This window comes from Meleagris gallopavo, chromosome 3 (assembly GCF_905368555.1).
Source record: "Meleagris gallopavo chromosome 3, MGAL_WU_HG_1.1, whole genome shotgun sequence".
Classification (NCBI taxonomy): Eukaryota; Metazoa; Chordata; class Aves; order Galliformes; family Phasianidae; genus Meleagris; species Meleagris gallopavo.
The window spans coordinates 31,096,876-31,118,594 of record NC_139406.1 but is presented as its reverse complement, the minus strand read 5'-3'; the positions used below and the strand labels follow the sequence as shown (position 1 = coordinate 31,118,594).

Here is a 21,719-nt window from a genome sequence, read left to right as displayed (position 1 = left end):
ATCCCCCTACTGATTGGAAGCTCCCTTCAATTACTGGAAGGTCACAATGAGGTCTCACCAGAGCCTTCTCTTCTCCAGGCTGAACAAGCCCAACCCCCTCAACCTTTCTTCATAGGAGAGATGCTCCAGCCCTTTGAACATTCTCATGGCCTCCTCTGGACCCATTCCAACAACTCTGCACCTTTCTTGTGCCAGGGGTCCAAACCTGGATGCAGTATTACATATGGAGCCCTACAAGGGCAGAGTAAAGGGGAAATTCTAGGGATGTAGACTGATTTAGGTTGAGGACTGTCTCATCAGCCAAAACAAAAGTGGAGTGTGTACATAGAAAATGCGTTAAGTGACAAATACAACTTGTGTGAAGTCCCACACTAATCTAGAGCCTGGGTCTGGAACAGAATTAAAGTTGCCAACGCTTTTGTTTACCACCACACTGCTCTATTACTAGCTAATTTGGACTTGGTGTTCCTGAAGGTCTTTTGCAACCAGAATCATTCCATGATTCTATGATTTCCACAAATTTGGACTTCTCTGTGCTTTTTTACATAAAACTACAGCAAGGCAAAACAAAGACAGTTGAATATTTGTACCTGGGAGCAAAATGTTGGTAGTGCTGGCTGCTACATTGATACGATATCTACTGCTACTGCTGCCTGGGGAGAGTGCATTAGCAGAGCCCAACAAGATGAAGTGCTGCATTTTTTTACTACCATGGTTGGCAGTTTTTCTGTTAAATAAGAGCTGGCAGAGAATATAAGGTGCTTCTCTGAGGGCTGGACATTTTGTTCCCCTTTCTAAGGATTTCTGTGTTACTCAATGAACTGCACGGCCCATGCGCTTTTCTTCCATTTCCCTCTTTTTTTTTTTTTTTTTTTTTAAGTCTTATTTGGACTCCATTTTAGTTGAAACTGTTCAGTGCTCTTTTTCATCAGGGTCCTTTAGACTTCTTTCCTTTTTCTGTAGTTGGAGTTTAAGCTGGAACAAATGTAAATGCTTTGAAGTTACTCCTTGTGGATGTGATGAATAATTAATTTTACAATACATGAGATAAAAAAGCCACCTGGATTAAAAATAAAAGCCTCTTGGACATAGCCCTCGGCCATCTGCTCCCTGTGACCCTATTTGAGCAGGGAGCTGGACCAGATGACTTCCAGAAGTCCCTGCCAACCTCAGCCATTCTGTGATTCTGTGTTTTGGTTCTGTTACATTTTCCTTCCATTAGGATTCTACCTGTACCCAGCAAAAGCAAAGCACAGCGTGAGTCCCAGCTGGGAGGCAAACCGTCTGTTTCAGTTCACACCATGGTCCATCAATGGTATCCTAGGGAAGTGTGGGCAGATTTATTTTTGTCAGGTACACTCTGAGGTCCATTGACACATGCAGCAGAACATAAAGCAACCTCATGCCAAATGAGAATTAAAGCGATTACCTCTGGTAGCACCGGGCCCTTTGTGACTCGTTTTTCTCCTCTCACTTCTTTGCAGAGAGTCATCCTGTGCCTAAATGGTTTTGGAAAAGGAGAGAGACACTGGAAGAAAAAGAGGGCTGTGCAGTCATCCCATTGAGGAAAGAGAACTGGCTGAGACCATGTCGTTCTTGTTTTGCTTACACAATTTTGCATAATTTTGGTGATTTCTTTAATAAGAAAATTGGCCACTGAAGGGTTCCATCTTGGTGGAACTGGACTAGAGCTCATCACTAACAAGGATGAATCTTCATTACATTCGTAAGGAAAACTTTAAGAAGTGAAGCAAAGAGATGTGAGTGAGAAGCAGAGGACCAATGAGCTGCCTGTTCTGACAAATTGCACTGACTAACGTGAGTAGCTGCTTCAGACCTCACTGTCCTGTCTCTCTTTGGCTTTGCATGGAAAGGAACTTCAAAGGCAGAGAATGGAGAAGGGATGGTACCCTGCTGCAGCAGCTGGAGGTAAGTTGGCTCCATGCAGGAGGCAGGTGCTGTCTGTGAGCTTGATCTGGGTTCATGCAAGTACTCCCAGCTACCAGGCTCTCATTAGTCCATCCCAACACCTTTCTCCCTGCTACCAAACTGTGCCTTAGGCGTGATGATGGTCCCTTTTCTGAAATACTGCTTGTTTAGAAGCCTCAGTGAAGCTTACTATTTGCAAGCAGGCAAGTATTGATCATTTTTAGCAACTCTGCAGCACAGCTTAAATTCTCCAGTCCGTGGGATGTGAGCTGGTGTTTCAGTCTCAGTGACCACCCGGAGACACTCAACTGATCTCCTTTGTTCTGACCTAGCTCTTGTTTTGAGCTGTTAAGAGAATTTCAGGGCTGATTAGACTACAATTGTTAATTCCAATTAGGGCAATGTTTTCTAAACTGCTTATATACATGCAAAGATCAATTAAGTGTGTTTCAGCCTTTTTCTTCCTATTTTTTCTCTTCTTTTCCCACCCCCATCAATCTTCTGTTTCTACCACTATGTTTTTCTGCCTCTTTTCATCATTTTGGTACTACTAGCTACTGAAAAGAATTGAGTAGGATGCTTATATCTGAACTAACATCATACAGCTCTTCTAGTCAGTTCTACTCCTTTACAAATGTAAACAAGGGAGAACAATTCAGGAAAAGGAAATGAGCAGATGCATGTTTTCTGATTCTATATGAGAAAAATGAAGCACATTTGCTTGGTATATGAGTGCTGATGAATAACTTCAGAGGAGAATACACCTGAACACAGAAATTAATGACGTGGAAAAGTGTAGTATAATTCCTTTCAGTTTCCTATGGACCCCCTCTACATCATAGTAGCTTCTATCTGTCTGTTTCTGTACATTAATACAGTTAATAATCCTGATCTTACATTTGTCTTTGATAGAACAGAGTAGAGATCTCAAGGCCACACCTGCATGCAAGCACAACTGATTCATTAACAAGATTTAGCCAAAGTACCTCCCTCTGAAAGCTTTTCTGGCAGCAGCACAAAGGGAATTACTCTGTCCTCTGACAGCAGATGATTTCTTCTCATTTCTTTTCTTTGGAGCTCGTCTGCTCGGCATGGAAAAATTAAAAATTCATCCTACTAAGGGGCTCAGGCCTGGTTTTGTCATTTAGTGGCATAGACCAGAGTAACTTGAGTGCCACCCTGCACCTGAAGTGCTTTATTTAGTTTAATACTAACCAGTGTAACTTTGAGAGTAACTTTAAAAAAAAAAAAAAAAAAAAAAAAAAAAAAAAAAAAAAAAAAACACCAACATTTGTTGTGATGTAGGTATTATAAATATGTCACACGAAAAAGATTAGTCCCACTATGAAGGATGAACATTTCATGGATGGTTACCATGTATACAGTGGCTAGCAGTTACCTGGAGATGGACCCAAATCCCAGTAGAAAGAGGACTGTGTTTAACTCAAGTCTCCTATATCTGAATTTTCTAACTGTAGAGTTGTTTTCTAAAAGGAGAGAGCTGTCTCACTTCCCCTGTCATTTTGCATGTTGCCTGGTTGACCAGGAAAGATCAGCAAGACAGCACATGGTTTGTGGAACGTTTACCAATAAGAACCTGAGTGTCTTTGGGCTTTAGGTGTCCTCTGGGTGAGCTGGCAGGATCTTCAGAATTTCATTTACAGCTATAGTTGCTTCTTATGTGGTTTAGAAGACCCTTTTGTAGACTAAACCAGTGAGAAGTGCACTCTGGGACAGTAACCCCAAGGACGGTCTGTGCTTGGCTGAGTGACATAGTTATGCAGAGTCCCTGTGTCTGGGTAGGTTCACTCTATGTGCATTATCATTCACACCCTCTGTCCATAATTGCTCACACCCTCTGTCCAACTGCTCTTGGTTGAGTGCTACAGTGCTTTTATGTTCATGGAGACTTGAAACTAGGAAGTCATGCAGGGCCATTACTTACATTTCAGTCTTTCAAAATTAGTCATTTTAACTTAGTTGTTTTTAATTAATTGCCAGTATCCTTGCACCTATCTATAAACCAGTCAATAACAGCGAGTGTGGTAAATGTGGCTGGTGAGCATAACTCCTGACAAAATGGGGATTTTGGTCTCCCACTGATCCAATAGATCAAGGCCTTCAGGCTGGCTGCTCAATTCATAGCATACAATATCAACAGTAATGACTGTCCTCTACTGATAGTGATGTGCTTGATATTTTAAACTATTGAAATTAATAACTGTATTTTCAGCCTTGTCAGATTCATTACATTCTCCAAGGACACATGCCCCTGTTTCACTTTTACAGGGAAGTTGTTCATCAGGCATGTTACCCCAGCACAGGAAAGTTATGATTGAGAAGGAGAGCAACACCAAGTTAATCAGGGTTACCCTGATCCAAAAGACTGCTTAATAATGGGAAGATGCAGTAATTAGGTGAGAATCCCCTGTTTGCAGTGCCCAGAGCTGCATGCACCTTGTGGCACACAGGGAGGGACAGCTGAGCTGGGCAGCCCATCTTCATCTGATGATATGCAAATAGACTTCCAGCAAATCCCTCACTAGTACAAGTTGGCTCAACTTCCACTGATCTTTATAAAAGCTACAAGGAAACATCATAAGAGCAGAATTTGGCCCCATAAAAGCCAAGAAATAACCCATTTATGGGTCTCATTGTAAGGTATTAGCAGTTTAAAATTACAGTCATTGTGTGACACAAAGAACATTCTGAACAATCCATTCCCTTATGGATGTGATTTAAAATTAATTCATTCTTCCGCCTCACTCCATTATTGCCAGCAAACCAGTGATGTGGAATTACTTACTTCTAAGCCATATGGTCTTCTGAGGACAGATACCTCCTTAGCTTGCTCTAATTAATACATACATTTCGTGTATCAGAAATTCACTCTGATTTTTAATTTTATGTTAACTAAAATGAACAAAAGGAAAAGTCAATTTTGTAATTAGAGGTTAGGGATGATTTTTGTTGTTGTTCTCATTTCCTATTTACTTCAAAATCAAAGAGACTAGCATCCTGGCATGTCAGCGCTTCCTGGAAAAGCATTAGAGTATGTTGGAGAAGAGATCAAATGGTGTTAAAAGCCTGTTTTTAATTTTCATGCTTCTACCTAAAAATGTGATTATTTAAAAGGATTTCTTGTGACAGAATCACTTCTGCACATAACTGCGTGAAGAGCAAAGACCTAGACCTTGCTGACTCATTTAGCAGAGATTTCTTGATTTTCTTTAAAGCTATGGTTTTTGTTTTGTTTCCTTCCCTGCAGTTTCATTTCCTGCTAAATACAGAAAATGTAGCCCACTATGCTCCATCAAACCTGTAGCCAGCTGAACAAAATAGAAGCAGGCACAGTAAGAGGGTAGAGTACTACCTCAGCAAGTCCCTTCAGAGCACTTCCAAAGACCAATGTCCTGAATTACAGAACATTTTAAAATTATCTCCTACAAAGTTTTTATTTTTTTATGTGAAAAAATTATAGATCTGTGTGATACTGTGATACTTTAGTGGAATTTTATATTATAATAGTGGGCCAGTCATAAAACCTGTTAAAATGTCAGTGGAAATCAGATTAGGCCTGACATGGATTCACACATTCTCCTTGAAGTGAATTTTTGCTACCTTTCCCCTATTTTATATCTCATTAATAAGCACTGTTTCCTTCTTTTTTCTTTATCTATATAATTACCATCTCTGGGAGTATATTATTCCAGAGAAGACCTTTTCCTGCAACTGGGAAGCACAGACAGCTTATTTTAAATGCCAAAAATTAGAGGGAAAAAAAGGAGAGGACCTACTGGAACTGCAAATAGAGTCCTGAAGTGGATTCCCTCCACTCCACTTCTTGCCATTAAAACAAAAGCAGCTTAATGTTTGCTTTTATCAGCTAGATTTATAATAAAATGTAAACTAGAAGGAAAATCTGTTCACCCTCACTACTAGTGAAATCTCCTGAAAGAGCACAAGAAAGTTGTTGATGTTTGAGTTTGCAGAGAAATATTTCAGACCTCTCCACAGTCTGAAATCCCTCGCTATTTATTTCCTTTTTTAAGATAACTGTTCTGCCCATAAGCAGAAAACCTTCAACCTGCAACCCAAAGGAAGACAGGAGAGGTTTCTTACCAGCCACTTTGCCTAACCTTCATGATTACACTTCATGAGAATCAAGAGCACCCATTTAGTCAGTAAGCACAAATTATCCGTGCAGCTCATTAACATCCACATAACAACAGCTGCTGATATCACTCCTTCCCAGCAGCTATTCATTTAATCCCATAACCAAAAAATCCTCGCTTATTCCAGAGTATGAGTGCTCATAAAGAGAGTTGAAGAGGTAGAAATAATGCAAGCTAAATTTCCATCATACCTGATGAAGGTGTAACCTTTCCAAATAGATGTGTTGCTAACACACATCCTCTTCTCTTCCTTCCACTGCTGTGCAAAATTCTACACCCCATGAGGCCTAGGAGAATACTGATGAACATAGTATTAGAAACCAAAACTGTGATATCAGAACCTGCAGGGAAATAAATTGTATGGCTTAAAATATGTTTGGATGCCCCTAACGACAGTAATTTGGTCACTCATCTAAGTTGTGTACATTTGCATATTAATTTTTGTCAACACAATTCTCTTAGGTTATAGTTAGTGTTGCATCTTTCCTTAAAGAATAAATTACTTCTAGCCTTGAGGCAAGCTCATGAAATAGCTGACAGATTTCTGTGTATCTGCAGCATAGTTAGATCATAATCCTGTTTTCAGGAGGCATCTATACTTAGTTCACTATGTTCATAATGATGAAATAATTATGGTAGTATTAAAATTCATCCTTTGCTAGTAACAAGCTGTAGAAATCTTGAATGCTCCCTAGGCTAAGGTTCACAATCTGTTTAAATTGGCCTTTCATGGCACAAGTAAACAGCTTTAATTATCTGGGCAGATAATCAGAGTATTCTTAGGTCTAGGGGTGAGATTATATTAATCATATCCTACCTCTAGAGAAGGTCCAATTCTATCAAACACTTCATGAAAAGGCATAAGTGCTTACTCCATAATAACACTTATTAGCCTTCAGAAATTATGAAAATATTATGAGTGCCATAATGTCGACTCTGTGAAGCTGGAGCTTCCTTATAACAAATTACTCAGGGTCAATTTCTGTCAATCAGCAAAAAGTACTGAATGCATATAGATATATGCCACCTGCATTTATCGCAAGCAAGAGCTGCTGCTGAATAATGTGCCTGTAAAATATACATCTGTGTTGCACAGTGCATGCCAGAGGCACATAGAGCCCCAGTGGAACTGGTAAAGAAGCTTTGGGCTTAGCTGAAGTCAACTGAAAAAGAGAAGGGGCATTGCACCACAAAGATTAATGATTGAGACTAAAAATCCTTTCTCACTTCTCTCCCTTCCTCAGTAAATCTGCCCCCCCTCCCCCCCCCCAGCTCATTTGCACAATATTCAAGCAACGGAAATGACATTGATCAACAGGTACTATACCAAACCTGAGATTTATTGAAGTCTACATTTACTGTTTTGCCTTGTCACAGGCTTCCAAATATCTTATGCAGCGCTGTATTTATTTCATTCAGGTCCTCAGTAGCTTTTCAGTTACTTCTATTATGTGAGCTCAGAGGAGAAATAAGGTAGAAATAAATATACTGTCACATTTCCAGACGAATTGCTCAAAATGCTAAATTTGCCACCAGAAATTTATGGCACTGGGAACTAAATTACATAATAATATAAATTTGGAAACACGGCTCTTTTAACTTTATATGTTTTAATGTACTGCCTTGACAGTATCCCTGTGGAATTAAAACAAAGTCTATATTGTTTTATTACCTGTAACAACGTTGAAAGGAAATGAAGTGAAATATTATTTCAGCATGTTTGAATTAATTTGATGCTTTATTAGAGGATGCCTTTGTGACTGATAACAAATGGCTGGCTGCAACCTCCATTTCCCACCCTTTTTTTTCATGACTTCTTCCATGTGGAGGCTGGGAGACAGAGAGTGTTCTCTATTTCTTTTACATTATATTTTCAAAGGACTTGTACTCTTCATTAAAGGCTGATTTTTAAAGTAATTTAGAGCTTATCCAAACACTTAAGAAAGAGTTGTTCATTCTCAGATGTTTTTCAATTGTGGTGACTGCAGGATGGGAACAAGCAGGGATTTAGGAGGATGGTGACAAGCCTTGAGGATGCACTTCTTGGCTCTGTCAACCCATTTTCCAAATTCTTCCATACTTTCAAATGAATTTGCCACCCGGTCCCTAGTGGAGCCAAACAAGTGACTCAAAAGGAATGGTGTCCAAAGTGGTCAGGAGCACAGTGCTGCCAATGCCTGTGACACTGCCTATGGGGTGTGTGCCTCCGTGTGTGTCAAGGACATCTGAAGCCCATGATTTAAGTTAAGCAAGTGAGTCAAGTGCGTTGCTGGTCTGTGGTGTCATTCTTGAGCTACAGTCAGACTTGAGGAAGTAGGGTACCTGAATACCTTTAGCTATCTGCCCTTTAGCCATGCAGTAGACAAAGTGGAAGCAAAAAAGCTCAGGGGGAGTTTGGGAGGCACAGTCCCTGCCAGTGAGATCCTTATGGGCCAGAAACCTGGTCAGGTAACAGCCACCTTCAGAAGGCTGATGTGCATAGACAGTCAGCTCCAAAAGAATGTGTGTGTCTGAGCCCACAGCTCCTGCTTCCTTGTGCACCCCAGCTTAGATCTACAACATCTCATGGACATAACAGATCAGTTTAGACAGGATTTCTTTCACAAAAGGCATTGTGTTAATAACTTAGAGTGTATTATGCCTCATGATGTTGTTTGTGTTTCATAAATCACCAGTACTCATATGAGTGCATGCAGATGTCTGCTTCAGTTCCAGAAGATCTTCTAGCTGTCACAACTGCAGACAGATTTTGACAGCGAACATTCAGAAGTCATAAAAACCAAAGGTAATGGCAATACTGGGAGCTTGAACAAAATGTCGTGGAAGTCAATAGGAAAGAGAGCTGGGAGTTAAATACAAGTTTGATTCAAAGTAATGAAAACATAGAAATTAGCAGATTAGTAAAAAGTGCTGCTTTTGTCAGATGTGGATAAGAAAGGCATTATATAACTAGCTGATCTTTAAGTCCCTTCCAACCCAAGACATTCTGTGATTACTGATCATTCACCTTCTCGCATGTTCTAATTACTTTTCCTTTGCCCAGTACCAGCATGCTCTTTACTGTGCTGTTCCTAGTCAGTCTTAACTAGTGTCCTGAAGCAGAGGGAATAAAGAAAATGAGCCCATCTATAACATATTTCAATAAAGCATGAAGGTGGTATTGGTTCTGTCACCTGTGGATTAAAGTAGCTGGTTTTGTTAGAATTTGATAGCGTTCTGCTCTTGTTCTATTATTTCATTGTATTTTATTTAAAAGGAAAATAATTGAAGATATTTAAAAATACATTGCCATTGTGGGAAAAGGCAATTACATTAGTTTTCTGCTACTGTACTTCTGTCTCAATGTTAAAATTTCTCAGTTTTAAAAAAGATTTTATTTCTTCACTTAAGAAGAATGGTGTAGATTTCCTTAAATCACCTGCAGACCCTCCTCCTTTTGTTTAATAAAATCATAGAATCCTTAGAGTTGGAAGTGACCTTTAAAGGTCACCTAGTCCAACTCCCCTGCCATGAACGCCACAGCTAGATCAGGGTGCCCAGGGCCTTACCCAGTCTCGCCTTAAAAGTCTCCAGGGACAGTGCAGCAGCCACAAAACTAGCTGACATATTTCAGTGCCTTTTTGCCTTGCTGTCATAGGAATTTAGTCTCACCAGATCCGATGATGAAATGGCTTTTATTTCAGTGAGACAATAATGTTTTGCCTGCTTAACATTTGCTGCCTGATCTCTCAGAGTTGTCTAAATTTTTGTGAATGGGCAATGTGACTTTTTCCTTCTGTGAAGACTAAGCTGATGATCTGGTATAGTACTTTAAGCCTATTGAGAGATCCTATAAAGAGCCTCATCAAAGAGCCTCTTGAAATGGCAAGATTCTCCCTTCCATCAACAAACTAGGATCCAAACTTCACATCTGTCAGGCAGCATCAGAAATAGTCCTACATCCAAATTTACAGAATTTGGTATCTCAGGATTCACTGCATTGTATCTCCAGTTACCTACGTTGATTTATTTCTTGTGTGGGGCATAGGAGAAGTTGAACCAAGCTCTTGTCGTTATCTATTCCTGTAAATTATTGATATCTGAAATGCTGATGCTTCAGGCTGCAGTTACAGTAAGCATTAAAGCTTCCTGCAGTATTATTTTTCTTCCTGGCTCTTGTCCCATATTTTGGCCTTGTCTACTTCTAGAACAAGTAGAGATGGGCTGTGATTGGCAGCTCATAGTTATTTGTGTATGTAGGATTATTTCTGTTCATTTTAAGAATGCCAGAGAAAACCTAGTGTTAATTATTGATTTCAAGTATGAGAAGGCAATGCTTTCTTTTACCAGCAAGCATCTTTGCAGCAGCAGTAAATTTTACTGTAAAGATGTGAAAGCATGTTTATGTATCTGCACAAAGCCAAAAATGATTCAGGTGTGTCCCTCCCAGTCTCCCCCTCTGCTGCTCCATTGCCCAGAGAAAAGCTGCAGCTACGGTATTGTCTGCTGCTCGTGTGAAGGAGAGAGCCATATGTTTAAGCTGGCTGTCCGGATCTAGAAGGAAGGAGCTGGATTTGGTTCCATTAGGAAGAGAATTGCTGCTGTAGATCAGGGAAGGTCTTCTCACACAGATTAAAAAAAAAAAAAAAAAGAGAGAGAGAGAGAGAGAGAAGAGATTTCAGTCTTTCTTGGATAGAAGACTCTGTGTGTCTGAGTAGTAGTAAATTATTTTTGTGTGAAAAGCTTCTGGGATGTATTACTCAACCTATCTTCCTGAGGAATTTTATCATCTCCTGTCAAGGAGAACGTATTACAAAAATTCAGGATGCTGTCTGTCTCCAAACTCCTTTGATAGCTGTAAAAGCTGAAACTTTGGGGATAGCAAGGTACTGTGCCGCCTGTTTCTCTCTGTTCACATCAAGAGAATGAAGAGTGCTTGGCTTTCAAGAGCTTGGGATCTAAGTGATTTATCTGGGATCACACTGAAAACTGCAGGTGAATTGATCCATGGCTTTTTTATTAGGCTGAATCTGGTGCTATGTTAGGCTGCCCTTTCTCTGGTAACCCATGCTCAGATGGTGGAGAGCTTGCACTTCTCAGCAAAGCATTGAAGAATGGAGTATGATTGTAAGGCACATCTACCATAAAGTATGATTGTAAAGCTCATAATTAGAAGGCTTTCTTTAGTAATTGCACCAAGATTTAGATTACAGATGAGCCGTGTAGAAACAGGCCCATGATGGGATCTTCTCCTTGCAGCTCAGTCATAAACACAAGAAGAGGTGTCTACACTTCTAAGAGAAAGCATGAAATCAGATCCAGGGGACTGAAATTCTCCCGGGATGTTTTGAATGCTTTGGAGGTACTGAGCTGTCCGTGCATTTTCCTGAGACCCCAGCAATGTCTTTGCAAATGTGACATTACTAGCTGTTCAAGGGGCTTCTTGTTTTTGCTTGAAGCATGTGACTGCCAAGAGACTTTGGATTCTTCCTTTGGCATCTCCCTGCTTCCTGCCCTCCTGTATCTTCATGCCATCTATTCAGATCCAGAAACCCAGCAAGCTCTATCTGTGGCCTGCAGGGAAAGGGGGAACATTGCTACGGAAATAACAGCTCCTGACAATCAGTGTAAGGAGTGGGAAATCTGCCACCACACTTTCTGCTAACACAAACCAAGCCTTGAGACTTGAGTTATGTACTGAGTCCTGAGAGTCAGGCTTAAGGATCCCATGGAAGTCTGACCTGGGCTTCTCCATGGTTGCAGTGCAGGAGGACACCTCACAGCACGACTGCATGCTGATACTGACACAGTGGCTGCAAGGCAGAATTCTCCTTAAGGAGGGTGGCAGATACCTCTAATGATGTCTAACAGTTTTAGCTTGTTAATCTTGTAAAGCACTCACTAAGTCACGTGTAATTCTCTATGATGTAATGGAGCCAGCCTTTAATTCATGCTGATGATACCATATGCCTGAATATGACAGCCTCCTTTTTTTGACCACTATGTAAAATAGACCACACTGTTCTTTTCCTCTTTTATTTATTCATCCTTGCTCCTGTATGTGATTTTTATAAAAATCATTTCCTTAATCTTCCATTCATCTTCTAACTTACAAGAACCAAATATACTTACATGGATCCGGGTGTTGCTGCACTAAAAAAAAAAAAATAAAAAAAGAAAGAAAGAAAAAAAGGAATAAAAAAAAAGATTATTTACTACTTTTCTGATAACAGAATTAAACTGTGCCTTGCCAGGCTTGCTTAGCTGGCACTAGGAAGATTAATACACCCACATTTGGCTTACTAGAGTTACAGACTGTTTACGCTAACAATTTGGAGAAAATGACACCAGTGGTCTCCAAGAAGTAAAGTGCCAACACAACAGATTTTAAAATCTGCAGGAAATAAAAAGATGGGCCTCACTAAGAAATGAAAGCCTTGCATGTTGGATTAATAAAGAGGAAAGCGTTCATGGTATATAAAACACATTGTGTGTGCAGGACCTGCTTGCTAATCCAAAGCTACACCAAAGCTAAAAAGTTTGGCTTTTTCAATTGCTAAACATCTAGGAAACCCAGACACACTAGTGTATTAAAATGTTCCTTCAAAATGGCATTTCATTGCATATATAAACATCTCTGATTTTTGAGGTTTTTTTTTAATAAATAAAATCTCCATTTAAATCCACATAGTGCAAATGCTTCTGCAAACGCTTGATTCAAATTGTTTACATAAATACTTGCAAGATTATGGCCTGAAAGTGCATCTGTTTTCACCTTTTCCTCCTGACCTTACTTGAAAGATGAGTGGGATTTTTCAAGGGTGCTTAAGAAAGTGAGGCGTGCAGTTCTCCTCACTGACTATGCTGGGGGCTGGATCCCTACACATTTCGTAAAAATTCATAGCAGAATATCTGAAGGAAGCCTGAAAACAGCAGATTTAAAAGAGAGAAAAGCAAATGTACTGCAGAAGCCATCAGAAAAACATTGACTAACAGTTGCAACTGAAAGACGGAGCAAACCTGAGTAAACAGCATGATTGTACATGCCAAATACTCCAATGCAGAACATTTATTATTGTACCCTTGTAGGGAGAGGAATGCGTAGTAAATGACTCACACTCACTACCAACTGCTTAACAGACCTCACACCATATTTTCATCTAAATTACTATGACAGTTCCAGTACTCTATATAAAGAGTATGTCCTTTATGCATGATGATGTAACTGAAACAGGAAGATTCAAAGGGCAGTTATAAGGATCTGTAATAAGTCTTCATCAAAGCCCCATTGGTCAGTTTATCAATAGTGTCCACATCGCTTACTCTTCTGTGTTTCAGCATCACATTGATTTATGGCCCAGTTCTCAGCCCACTGGAGGCAGTGACAATACCTGCTCTGAGAGGAGCAATCAACTCCTAACTTTCCGAATTTGGCTGAGTTGCTTCACCCAGATATTCCAACTCTGTTCCTTCCAGCTCTTTTGTGGTCTTGGTCATAGCTGAAGACTGCTTTTAACAGCTCTCTCTGGCACTGGCTATTGAGAGGCAAAGTTGCCCAAACTGGGCTTTACCGCCTTAGTAAAGTGCAGCACAGGCAGAGGTACCTAGGGGAAGAAAGATAGTCCCTAAAAGAAAACAAAGGTGCACAAAAGCAATTGTCTTAATTACAGTTGCACAAGCTGTGATGTTTGAATGATTACTGTTAAGGTGAAATGGGATGCTGAGCATGGTCTCTTAAAATCTGTCTAGTCTCTAGTCAAGTCTAAATAAATATCAGTAAAACATTGATGTTATTTCCAAAAGCTAGCAGAGGAGCTCAGAAGGGATATGACAGACAATTAGACTGAAGCCTTTAGCCTGGCAGTAAAGTACTATATGAGACGATATTTCCCTTCAGCACATTAGCTGGTCATGACAAATAATTCACAACAACAAACTGAAATAAAAACATAGGTCTAAATCTATCCCTTGCTTGTTGCAGACTGTCATGAATGCTACGGAGAGAATATTTTCAATTAATTTTATTACATAAAGGAGCTCCTTTTACTAGTTTTCTTCTTGTTGACCTGGGTATCTCCACACTGCATGAGGCAGTGGGGCTGAGCACACCTGCTCTCTGTTCCTGTGAGTTTTTCTCATAGCACCTAAATTTGTTTGAGTGACTGAAAGGTGTGAGGTGCAATTCTCCACATCCTCGCACCTGAGCAGCATGCTCACACATACATTATGCATCCCAGAGGGTGAAAAGGCAATAAAAATAAAGATCTCTCTTCCTCAGAATCATGGAATCATTAAGGTTGGAAAAGACCTCTCAGATCCTCTCATCCAACCATCCACCCACTGCCAATGTTGACCACTAACCCTTGTCCCTCAGTGCCACATTCACACATTTCTTGAACACCTTCAGGAACAGTGTCTCCACCACCTCCCTGGTCAGTTTGTTCAAGTGCCTGACCACTCTTTCTGAGAAGTTTTTCTTAATATTCAGCATGAACCTCCCCTGGCACAACTTGAGGCTGTTCCCTCTGGTCTTATCACTGTTACCTGAGAGAAGACCCTAGCTCCTCACAACCTCCTTTAAAGTCATTGTAGAGAGCATCACCTGAGGAATAAAAACACTACACAACTTGTCTGACTCTTAGATAAATCAATACTGGCAGTCTCCAATTTGCTAGTATTAGGACTCTGAAGGAGCTTACACTTGGGAATGTAGTGAGACCTGGGAGCTCAACACTTTTGCCTCTTGTCCGAGGAGAGTACTTGCTTCCTTACATTGAGGACTTTGGGGACTGAAGAAAAGCAGTATACCTTGACTGCAAATCTGTCATACTTGATCCTGCATTAGAGCAAAACGTGACTGTATTTGTTTAAGCATATCAAAGTAACTTTTGATAGAACTCTTGCAGCAAAATATTTTGGTGTTGATATTTATGCAAAAGATTTTGAACTGTTCTAGGACCTGATGAAAAATGAGATAAAAAATATCTTGAAATAGCAGTAGAAATGCATGGTTGCCTTTCTAAACTATATTGAAGTGGAAGAAAAAAAATAGAAAAATGCTCCCAGTGTCTCAATTCCAGCAGCAGCCTGCTGAAGTACAAAGTTGCAGATGAGGATGAGGACTGAATTCAGAAAGAGCACAAATCAACACTGAGTTTAACATGTTTTGGGAAAATTATTTGAACACAGTTAAGTGGTTTGAGATATGGGCTAAAATTGTAAGATTAAGTAAAAATAAATGTTTAACTGTGTTTTTACTTTAAAAAATGGGAGGCTAGTATGGTCCCTTTTCTTTCCTTGATCTCAGTGCTGAGCTTAGCATTAAAGCTTCTATTTGCTCACTTCACTAACAAGGGAAGTATTGCTTTATTCTCCTAATATTCTGGTGAGGCTGGATTGTGCTCCACTGTGCATTATCAAGATTTATTTACTTGGTTGCAGCTGTAAATTTTGCTCAGTGCCATTGAGAACATAATTTGAAGACTATGGAGGATCTGTGAATATGAAAGACATCTCTATTTGTTCCTTACAACCTTAATTTTCTTGGTTACAGCTCTCAGAACCTAGGTGCACTTACAAGACAGCAATTTAATACCAATTGTATGAAGACACATAATACAGAAATTGAGCAAAAATAAACACGAATATCTGCCATGCCACGCTTGAGGTTTATTTTACAAGCACCTGTGCCAGAGGAACTATTGTACATATTTCAATATATATATATAACATAGGCGAACAGTGATGTGATCATTTTGCTGGAAGTTCTGGTGAAGAGGTAATTGACTAATTCAACCTAATAACCCTGTACAATTTTTCCCATATCAAATTCAAACAAACTTGAGTTTTGGTTTAGATATATTTAAATTTTGCCTGTTCATTTGACTTTTCCATTTCTTCTTAAGTTTTCTTTCCTACTTCCTTCCTACATGCTATAGCTGGCAGATATCTCACACTTCCCTAGTTCTTAGTGAACTATGTTGTTTTCCATTACCTTTCAGTTGACCTGTAAGATAGAGAAACTGTGCTCTCTTTAGAATACAACCCTGACAACCAGTTTCTCTGACACCTTCTACCTGCAGTGTACATTTGATTTGAGTTTTGATTGGGAATTAGGTGTACAGTAAAAAGATGTTTGAGAAATGATGGATCAAAAGCAACATGTGAATAGTACATTAGCATTTTATGAAGAACAAGAGTTGTTAGGCCACTCTTTTACAAATAAGAAGCAATTGCCCTCACAGAGTTCCTCACTTGATTATGGGTGCCACATTTTTCAAGGGACAGACAAATTGAAGAAAATTTAGAGATACTAAAGCATTGGTAAATGATCTGGAAAATAAGAATGTACAAGGAAAAATCAGAGCTGGGCATGTCCAGTCAAGAAAAAAAGATGATCAAGGGGAGATAGAATTTCTGCATTAAGTATGTCACAGTCATGGATGATTAATCTACAGAGGAAGATAAGAGGCCAGAGGCATCAAGCAGAGAGGGAAAATGTAACTTTGATATGAGGGAAAACTTTCCATTACAAAGCAAAATTGACAATGAACAAGTCATCAGGAGAGACTGCATAATTGCTGTTATTGCAGAAGCTCAAGGTCAGACTCAAGACCCCCATCTATTTAAAGTCATTTAAAGAGGACTAAGTCATACCTGCCCTTTAAGAGGACAACCGAAAACCCAATCTTCCTCCAGAACGTTTTATTGAATAATACTCACAGGAAACCTGTCTTGGGTTTTTGTCTTTCTGTAAGCCCCAAGCTCTGTTGAGCATTGATATTTGAATTCATAACACTTCAAGAAATTAAAATATTCTCTCTATGAGTATGCGGAGACTAATAAAAGTCAGATCAATGGGGAACTCTGGAAACACTTGTAAAGAAGGTCCATCAAGTGATGGACGTGCCCCATAGCAATTCCTGAAGTAGTTTAATGGGGTTTTATTGTAGACAGTCTACTTAATAGAACACATTTGACCATCCTCTGAGCTCTAATAAAATGCACATGCCTGAGAGAGTATTACAAATGCTGATAGTGTTCTCTGTATCTTCTTAGCTCTGCAAGTTTGATGGTAGGTGTTGATGGTTGCACTACTTGGATGAAAGTGCTACGATGGCTTTCCTCAGCACACCAACTATCCATCAGGATAGGATTCAGTTTATTGCTGGTATTCAATCCTTCATAAGGTAATAATTCTCCTCACAATTATTTTTGTCTGATGTTCATTATGATCTGACTTTGTTAGATTTTCAGGAAAAGGATAAAGATGTAAACATAACTCCATGTCTTCTAGTTCTGCTTAAGTGATGCATGCTGTATATTTTAATAATATTTTGAGGTAGATATACAACTTCTGAAAGAGTAATAGACAAATAATAACAAAATAATAGACAGTAAGCTGTTTAGAAGAAAAATATACAGGTACAAATATGAAGCTGAATACTGGCATTTAAATGTATGTAACAACCCTAAACCATTTATGAAGTACACTAACAGATGAGTTGCTTAATAGATTTTTGCATAAATTATTCATAGAATTCTGGACACTCATCCAGTGTTACTTCTGTGCTTGGAAGGTTTGTTTAACAAAAAGCCAGTCCAAACCAGGTGGGATGTGCTCTCATATAAACGATGAACTGTTGGCTGGCTGGTGCAAAATTCTCCTAGACTTGAGGTATAACTCTATGAATGCTCTTCTGAAAACACAATAGTCTGGCCTTTGTAGCTTTAAAGCAAAAGGCAATATATATATATATATTATATATATATATGTATATATATATATTATATTGTTCTGCCATCTTTTCATCCCACTATGGAAAACTAACTCTCTGTCTGGCTTTTTGTTTTACTTAGGTTTGAAACTTCTTGTTAGATAACACGGCATTTTAGATCTGTGTAATCACAACTGTCTGCAGCAGGACAGAATATAAATTCTTTAGTTCTAACTCACAAAATGCTAATGCACCGGAGGTGTTACAGCCTCCCTTTCAACTGAACCCTATTGACTTTTAACTGAAGGAAAGAGGAGAAGTAGAACAAAGAGTAGAGAATAAGATAAATGATACTGAGGTTTTGTGGCGAGTAGGAATGAATGTGGATTTGCCAAAATGGTGTTTGTGTATTTCAGCTTTAAATAGAGATGTTAAAAAAGCAAACCTCTGGTTTAAGTTATGTGGAGAATTAACAGTTTTGTAAATTGAATTAAGGGATAAATCTTTCATGCTGAGGGGAGCATTTTCAGATTGCAGATAAATGGTTTGAATCTCTCCTCTGTTATTGCACATCATGTGCTCAGCCCTTTCAACCCTCCCACACTCTGCCCTCCTTTCCTATACCTCCTATTATATATATACTTCCTATTGCTGAGTCAGATTTTGCTGCTTGCAGGCAATGGGAGTGCATTTAGGACATAGTGCTTTTCACCATCAAAGCATACATTGCATATCAGAAAATGCACAATCATAAGTAAAGTGAAAAGTTTGTAATGGCAACAGTTTGCAAACAAAGGAGACCCACAAGTTGATCTTTCTTCTCCAGTTTCTCTTCAAATGTCTCAGAAGTTTTCTCTTAGGTTTATGGGTTCTCTGAGATCTTTCATTTTCCAGTATATTTTTCTGAACTCCAAGGTCAAATCATGCAGCTGAATTAGGTAACAGTGTCTAGAGAGGATGACTCAGTTTATTTGATGAGCTGCTCACAATCCCAGTAGCAACTCCCAGCATGCTGGGGATTTGCAGGCAATATTTATGCTTGTCTTTCCCCCTCTGTGGATTTTCTTACTGAAAAAAAATTAAATCTTCCTCTGGCTTCTTTGACAAGAGGGAAGTAGGATTTAAACAGTTGTCCATAAGGTCTGATAATTTTTCTCTTTTCTGGAAGGTGAAGTATTTCTTTTGCTTATTATGGCTATTTGATGTCTAACTCATGGTCTCACGGCCATGTTCTCGTGGTTCCATGGTATCTGTCTTTTGCATATAACTAAAGAATCATTTAGATTGGAAAAGACTTTCAAATCACCAAGTCCAGCTGTCAAACTGACCTACCAAGTCCCATCACTAAACCATGTCCCTTAGTGCAAAGTCCACACATCTCTTGAATACTTCCAAGGATGGGGACTCCACTACTTCCCTGGGCAGCCTGGTCCAATGCCTGATTGCTCTCTCTGTGAGGGGATTCTTCCTGATGCCCAATCTAAACATCTCCTGGTGCAACTTGAAGCTGTTGTCTCATGTCTGTTGTCGCTTGTCATCTGAGAAAAGAGACGAACACCCACCTTGCTGCAGCCTCCTTTCAGGCGGTTGTAGAAACCAATGGGGTCTCTTCTCAGATGCCTTTTCTCCAGACTAAACAACCCCACTTCCTTCATCTGCTTCCCATAACTTATTTTCCAGTCCTTGTACCAGCTTTGTCACTCTTGTCTGCAAACACTTGAGCAATTTAATATCCTTCTTACAGTGCGGAGCCTCAGACTGAATACAGTCTGACAGTGGATAAGGGGATGATCACTTCCCTCGTCCTGCTGCCAACACTATTTCTGCTGCAGACCAGGATGCTACTGACCTTGGCCACCTGGGCACACTGCTGGCTCATACTGAGTCAGCTGTCAATCAGCACCTCCAGGTCCTTTTCTGTTAGCCAAAAAGAGAGAGTGTGGTAGAGCCATGGGGAACCATGGGTGGATATCAGGGGTGGTTTCAGGCTGCAGGAGCAAGCTGTACCATTTAGCAAGGCTTTCTTGAGTTCAGCTCCTCCTGGTAGGTGATGCAGCTATGACAGGGAGGGAAGTCACATCAAGTAATGAGCATATCAGCTGCATTTGCTAAGCAGTGTCTCCTTAAAGAGGAAGATAATCAGCTTTAATAGTGATTATAGCATTTTATCTCTTCTCTTGAGAGATAGAAGTAAGCACATATTTTTATTTTACAGTTCATGGCAGCTAACTGCAGAGCAGACTACAACTTCCTTTAACTTGAGCAACCTGGAACTTCCTTTTAATTGAGCCTAATGCAATTAGAAGCACACTGATGTTTTTGCTAGCTTACAAGCATCCCAATAAATAATCTGGAGAGTTCTGTATGATAGATTGAGTCACTGTTTTCTGAAATAGGCCAGAGATCAACTGATTTATATGCCTGATCTTCCATCTGGTTGTCTTTAAAATCCTTTACAACTTGGACAGCAAGAGAAAATACGCCTGATCTTGTCTCAGTTCTGAACAAACAGCTTTGATTCCTGGAATCAGTCATATCATTAAATCAAGCAGTACGTGATTATTTTTATGATAGAATAGGTGGAGTATTGTAAGAGGGTAGAAAGAGGGGCATAAGCTTATTGTCACATTTATATAAAAATAAAAAATAATCAAGGAATACTCATCTGTCAACATGTATTCAAGTATTTCATCCGACTATAGGAGAATGTCATAAGAGAGTCTGTTAATTGAATAATTCATTTGCAAAAGCTTGTCAATGAGTTCTCCAGTGTTCTTTTTTGTTCTTGAAAGGGGAGTTAGTCTCAGCCTGGATTAAAATTTTCCTGTGCCTTACTCATACATCAACTGCACATCCTTTATCTATCTCATGCATTTATTGTGGCCTTGTGGTTGTTGCCTAAGAAGATTTGAGTGTGGAACTGGAAATTTATCATAGAAAGTTCTCTGGAGCCTTTCTCCAAAGTTCTGTGGCCTCATATCTTCCAGTAGCTTCTTGATATGCGGCAAAGCATGAGGAATCTTTTGTTAAACAAATTAAAAAAAAAAAAAAGAAATAAAACACAAGCATCATGAGCTTTTGTATCTTTGTCTTTGAGAAAAACGTAAGTAGACTGCCATGTTTGTAGTACTCAAGTCTGTTACCACAACAAGTAGTTCACATCCTTCACATTTAGTTCCAATCAGAGATATTCTAATTCACATATAATCATAGCAGAGCCCTACCAAGAAAGGAAATTGGCCATTTTTTTTCCATATTGGTCAGCTCTTTTGTGCTTTGTTTTCCCTTGATAATCAGAAGGATGTATTTGGGCCCTTTATTTCTAACTTGATCATTTAGTTAAGAATATTTAAAATTCATCTCCATAAACTTAACAAAATGAATGTTTTAATTGCAAAATTGTGAAAATCAAACTGGAAGAAACATCATGAAACCAGTAGGTTGTGCTACAGTGATAACAGATGGCCTCCATCAGCAGCAGTGAATGTAGTGATACTTTGCTGCATACTGTAACTGCCATGGAATGCAGTAATCCTTTTTAGATAAGCAGTTTCTGTGGTCTGGGGTACGTGGAGGGGGTAGTTTCTGAGCTGTGGACAAACCTGCACTCATCCTTTGAGGAGAAATACAAGAAGTGAAGAAATATTTCTGATGTTGTAGTTCAAAATGAAAGTCATTAAAAAAAAAAAAAGAGAGAGACTGAGCTTTGGATGATCTGTATTTCTGCCTTTTTTTTTTTTTTTTTTTTTTTTTTAATCTTGGCTTTCTGATCTGCGCAGTACAAGCAACATCCCTCTACAAAAAGAAGTTGGGGGGGGGGGAAACGGGAGGGAACATTCAGTTTTTTCGTTTAGTTCACTTCAGCTCTTGATTAAATGAACGTAAAAAATGCAACACAATAGGTGTAAAAGGCAGCTGC

At 39.3% G+C, this 21,719-nt stretch overlaps 1 protein-coding gene across 1 annotated transcript in view; it reads left to right on the top strand.

Moving 5' to 3' along the window:
* Positions 1-1,504: 1,504 nt before the first annotated feature.
* MOCOS (molybdenum cofactor sulfurase) overlaps positions 1,505-21,719 on the top strand; it is a 273,774-nt gene continuing 253,559 nt past the window's right edge. The window contains exons 1-2 of the mRNA XM_085220550.1: positions 1,505-1,929; positions 17,142-17,272. The gene's annotated coding sequence lies outside the window, so the exon portion shown is untranslated. The remainder of the gene's footprint in view (positions 1,930-17,141; positions 17,273-21,719) is intronic.